We start from the raw sequence: 6,000 nt of genomic DNA on the forward strand, positions 1-6,000 counted from the left end.
GACAAGTGCACTTAAGGAATGCTTAATGGGCCCTTTTTCAGTGCTGTATTACTTTAGAATATATTACCAAATTGTTCTCTTTTAGTAATAGTTAAACACAAGTGGACATTTCTAATTAAAATCACGCTAAAACATCAATCAGCATGGATTTGAAACAAATGAAGTTTTTTAAATGCCTATAGATCCGGAAAGTCATATCAAACCCATTTTGAGTTTCAATCGTTTATTTAAATCAAGGGGAGGAGGCATTTAAATCTTAAATCAGACACTTGAACAATCTGATGGTGGATCATTGACAGGCACATTTGCCGAAAGATACTTCTTGCGCTATTTTACCCGAGAAAAAAATTGAATGAAGTTGTATAGATGCCTGTATCCATAGTGATCAAACTATGAAATTGGTATGCTTGCATTTGAAATAATGCAATAAGTATTAACATTAGTTCCTTTATATTTTAAAATGAAAAAAAAGGTGTATTTGGGTGGCTTTCAATACTGGTACCATTGTCTTGCTTGAATGTTAAAAATGTTTGACACTTTTATTTATGATGACATTTTAACGACACTAAACTCTCTTAACCCTTCTGTGTTCCTAACCCTCCCGTTTTCCTAAAACCAAATACGTGTACATACAAACTTCTCTATGCGGCATGACTTTGATATAATGATACAAAACGTGGCTATGCTTTACAGTGAGCATCTTTGAGGAATGTTTACCTGGGTAGAACTCACGTGACTACCAGTATTTTAAATAATTTATTCCATGGGTGGGTTCAACATAGCTAGATCATACAGGTAAATCTAAGCTCTTACTTGCTATAGGAAAAACATTGAACTTTTCATACATTTTTTTAATATTTTAAGTACAAGCCTAATCTTGTACAAATTTCCTACTTTCACACAAGTTTTATAAATGTATAATGCATTTTTTGTCAATCACACAAGTTTGTACAACGTTAGGCTGACAATAAACAAAAGCTTTGAAATGAATGACTGTCCTCAATTTACTATAGAAAATCACGAATGTTGGCTGACCCCTACCACATTGTATGGCTTTGCTCTTTGTATATTCATGAATTTCAGCAATAAAATTTGTTGAATTTAGGGTTTAGATATCAATTAATGATCTGAGATGGAAAATTAAGCTTAATTTGATTCTTCATTATTTCACATTTTACCGGGGCCCATAAGTGCACTCGTTCTTTAGTGTTTATACAGGTAAAAGGTTTGAAAAAATAAAAATGTGCCAACAAATGGATTCGAACCAGGACACTAAAAATGTTCATGGTGAGAGTCTGCGGTCTACCATTCTGGGCTATGCTGACTATGAGGACATTTGTAATAAATATAAACCAGTAAGATAGAAATAGGTTTTCACGTTTTTTGTAGTTTTTTTTTATATAAATCTAAAGCAGGGGTACGTGCCCCTAAAAAAACCTTGTTTTAAATAATTGCTTAAATCAAAATCTATCAAAATTTCATAATTTAATTTAGGGGCAGGCAAAGGGTGATTATATTGCATCTATCGGGTATAAATTTTCTTATCAGAAAATTGTAGAGATATGCAAGGTTAATTAATGACAACATTTATTTTTCATTTTTGCCTAATACTTTTATGATTTTCACTAATAAATTGATGATTGAAAAAAGCCTTTAATATGACTGCTGATTTTATCTCCATCTGTTAATTTTTAACACCTTTTCTCGTGATTATAGGAGATAGAGAACAGATTATGATTTCTAACATTTACTGTTACAGATCATTTCCTTGAGATAGGTGGAACCAACAGTCAAATCCAGACACCTTTAAGAAAAGTAAAAATCTGACTCAGGTAAAAAAAAAATCATTTACAGTTTTATCAATTAGTATTTTTTACCTTAATTAACTGGACAAATCTCATTTGACGATATACAGGTCAAGAATGAAGAGTTTAAAGCCTAGTAGGGATTTTGGTCAATCATAACAGTTAATCTGCAGCCCCTATTGGGAATTTTACACTCATATGGAGACGCCACCACTTGCCAGTGGAAAGCTGCAAATTCTGTCCTATACTCTGCACTCACAGCCATTGAGCAGTGAGGGTCCTTTTTCCTGCCAGCACCTACTGCGACATGGGACCTCAGTTTATATGGTCTCATCCGAAGGACTGGTGTCCACATCCCACAGTGGGATTCAAACCTGTGATGTAAGGATCAATTCCTTACTTCGTGACTCTAGAGCAGACGCTTTAACCATGGCGCCACGCTTGTGACTAGCCCCATTTTAAAGAAATCATTCAAGATATTTTTTATCAAACTTAATATGCTGTAAGATTAGTAAGACCTATTCAACTATTTCAAAAATTTTTGACCTTTCCTGTGACCTTGACCTCACTTTTCTTTAATTTGCATCTTGCATGGTTTTGAACCATTTAAGATATTGTTTTCTAAGGCTATGCATCTATACATAATTTGGTGAGAACTTATCATCTATTCATTTTTTTTAAAATTTTTATTTCAATTTTAAAGAAACTTTTCAAGATATTCTCATCAAACTTCATATACTAACACAAAATTTCATGTTGCATTACTATACACTCGGCGGGGCATTCATGGCCTATGGACATATTTCTAGTGTAATTTGCTATTTCTGTTGTTTACTTTCGGTCAGTAAGTGCCCCCAAAGGGCAAGCCCCAGTCCTATTTTCTTTTCCAGGGTTGCAACAGCGCCCCCTAGAAAAACAAGTTGCACCATCCAATCAAATCTTGTTTTGTGCTGCTTTACGCCAATGAAATTAAGGCTGGACAGCATATGTATTATATTCTGACCAATGGGGTTGCCGTATTTTCAAATAATTAGGATAGACTTACCACTTCAGCATTCCTTTCATCACTGAAGTGATATGCATGCTCAAAAATTGACTAAGTTTCATTTTTGTGTCAACTGCAGAGCAGAACGACACTTAGAGATCACTTTACCTGGTGTCTGTCTGTCCGTCTGTCACACCTTATATCTCCAAAATTTTTAGAGGCAGGGTTTTGATAATTAGCATTTATATATGTTTTTGAGCTCATGATACTATACTTTGAAACTGTATGAAATTCAGTTACCACAAACTTATTTAAATACTATGAAAATACATTGGGATCAGTATTCTACAATGAATCGTGTTGACTGACAAAGTGACAAAGTAAAGACAGTCTGAAATCTCTTTCCTCCGAGGATTGTTGGAAGCACCTGCATGTGTATTAATAAAATGATAAATAGTTATTCATCATAATTTCAATTTAATTATTCATTTGAGGACTGGGGAACTATATTTTTTGATTGCCAGATTCTATCCCAGTCTTTTACTTTTGGATCCTTTTTTTTCCCTTGCAGGCAAATGCATGAACCTCCATGCTAATATTAAATTAATAGCTGACCACTCTTAGATTTATTTACCTCTTTAATGAAGATACCTAGCAGGCGACATATACATTCCTTGAAGCACTCTAGTTCCTATTTTATTTTCACTAATATAATGATTATTGAAAAAAGACTAAGGTGCTCTATAGTGATCAGTCTATTCATTCATCTGTCTGTCAAATACACATATCCCTTGTTCAGAATACAGGTGACTCTAAATACTTCAAACTTTATATTTTTTAATAAGGTACATGTAGCTGCTTTGGAACATCTGAAAGGTCTATTACATTATCGCTAGTTTTACTAGTTTTCTTCATGTAAGTTGAATATATTTCAAACTTTTAAATTTTTATTTTTGCCAGGTAAGAAAGAAATTCAGGAGTTCTTAAATTGCCCTCAGAGTTCTTGGATTGCATCAAACTGCTAAAAGACCTCAACAAAAACAGTGTCTTGAAAAAAAAAATGAAAATATTCAGTGAAAAAAAAATTATGAGAGAAAAAGCCACTAAAAATCTTCAAGCCTTTGAGCTGAAATCTGGAAGTCAATCTGTGGACTTTACTGGTATGTCTTACTAATTAAGTCATCATTTGTGTATAATAAATACACTAAACTGTAAACACTTGTTAAAATGTATATAATTTTTAGATATAATTTGTAGCTCACAGACATCAATAGTTTCATGTAATTTAAGTGATAATGAAAATTTCCTGTTGTCTGGCTAGATTAGAAATTATATATTATTGTCCAATTTTGGATATTGTGAAATAATTCATTTAGTAAAATTGGGTATGCATACATGTGTGTACACTTACATGTAAATTAATTGTTATGGCAAATTTAATCTATCATTAAGTTGAATGTTGACTAATGTTTTTCATCAAAATTGTTTACACTGAATTGTTTGTGGATTTTTCCATTTGCCCAATCATGTCAAGGAGCACATGGCAGAAAATGCTTTCTCCTCCATAGCACTTGGTGTTTTTAGAGGTCTGTGTTTGCTCTGCTACAATTTTGTATTGTTTCAATGGACTTTAAAGCTTGATCACTTTTGGTAATCTTCATATTTTATATACTATTAGAGTACTTGAAGAGAACTGTAAAGATTTAACATACAGTATAATGCATGTATATTGCACTTTAAGTAGAGTGTATGTGGTTTAGAAATGTAATTCATCTCATAGTGCATTGAATTTGTTGAAAATTAGAAACTTTGTTGAAATTGTTTTAGAATAATGTTAGATTGCAGATTTTTTTAAATCATGCAAGTAAGATATTGCTAAATATTCTTAAGCTTTTCTGGACAGTCTAGATGAGTTCTTGCTATATACCTAGCATTGTCATCCCAGTTAAAATTTAAGGAGCAAGGTTTATTCCTAAGCTCTAACTGGACAAACTTGCATGGATTAAAGCACATTAACAGATTTACTTCAGATGCTTGACCTGATCAACATTTTCTTCATGTGTTTTTTGTTTTTGTTTGTTTGTTGTTTAACATCCCTCTCAAGAATTTTTCATCCATATGGAGATGCCACTACTTACTGGTGGAGAGCTGCAAAATTTGACCTATACTTAGCACTCAGGGTCATTGAGCAATAAGGGATCTTTTTTGTGCCCACATCAACTGCGAGGTGGGACCTCGGTTTATACGGTCGAATCTGAAGGACTGGTCCCCACATCCCCAGTGGATCTGAACCTGAGACTTAAGGATTAAATCCTTACTTGCGACTCTAGATTACACACTCTAGCCTTTGCGCCACATTGGGGACTCCACAAGAGTAAGTGTTTTGAGCAGTCCTATTCTCATGTAATTATAAACTGTATGTTGAACAAACCTGCAAAGATGATGTATGTTAATGTTTCAGGGTACCAATCCTTGATTTGACTTAGATTTTCTGGATTAATGACCAGTTTTTTAGAGAAGGTTCATTCAAAGTAACAATATACTCTTTGGTGATCAGTAAACATAGATGATGCATCCTGCTTCTGATGCTGGATGTAACATACATTTTCAGGGTTATTGAGCAGTTAAATCTAACCCAGAACAACTTGCATAGATTTTGGATTCAGGTGATATACATTACCAGAGTGTTTGTTGAGTGAGACTTTGCCTTACTAGTGGATAACATTTATAGAAGTGAGCTTTGTATTCTTTGATTATACCATCAGTGCCAACTACCATACATTTTATATAATAGATGTAGCTGTTGTTCAACTGAATATGATAAAACTGTGGATGAAAATAATTTGATTTTTGTACCTTTAAATGTATTGAATTAATTTGTAAAAGCTGTTATGATACAAAGTTTGATATTTTATCAAAGTTTTTAGCATATGCAATCAATAAATGTATCAACATTTTTATTTTATTATACTTTTTACCCTGCAAACTTCTTAAAAACAGAATAGTAATGATCCATTCAACTGATACTAGGTTAGTGTCACACTGTACTTGTATATCATGTATATTGAACTGTAAATGAGAAACATCTAAATATGTCAAATCACAGCATGAATCATTGGATTATGTAAGAAGTGCACTATCTTGTGCTTTGGTATGGTATTAATAATAAATGTTAAACTATCATTTTTTTTTCAAATTAACAAAGGATAA

The 6,000-nt window shown here is 32.8% G+C and overlaps 1 long non-coding RNA gene across 2 annotated transcripts in view; it reads left to right on the plus strand.

The window, feature by feature from the left end:
• LOC133201490 (uncharacterized) overlaps positions 1 to 5,147 on the plus strand; it is a 28,432-nt gene extending 23,285 nt beyond the window's left edge. For both annotated transcript variants that reach the window (XR_009723094.1, XR_009723093.1), the window contains exons 5-6: positions 1,760 to 1,832; positions 3,751 to 5,147. This is a non-coding gene — a long non-coding RNA (uncharacterized LOC133201490). The remainder of the gene's footprint in view (positions 1 to 1,759; positions 1,833 to 3,750) is intronic.
• The last annotated feature ends 853 nt before the right edge of the window (positions 5,148 to 6,000 follow it).

Source organism: Saccostrea echinata, unplaced genomic scaffold (assembly GCF_033153115.1).
Source record: "Saccostrea echinata isolate AGI-Se365-2 ecotype Australia unplaced genomic scaffold, CSIRO_AGI_Sech_v1 ptg000044l, whole genome shotgun sequence".
Lineage (NCBI taxonomy): Eukaryota > Metazoa > Mollusca > Bivalvia > Ostreida > Ostreidae > Saccostrea > Saccostrea echinata.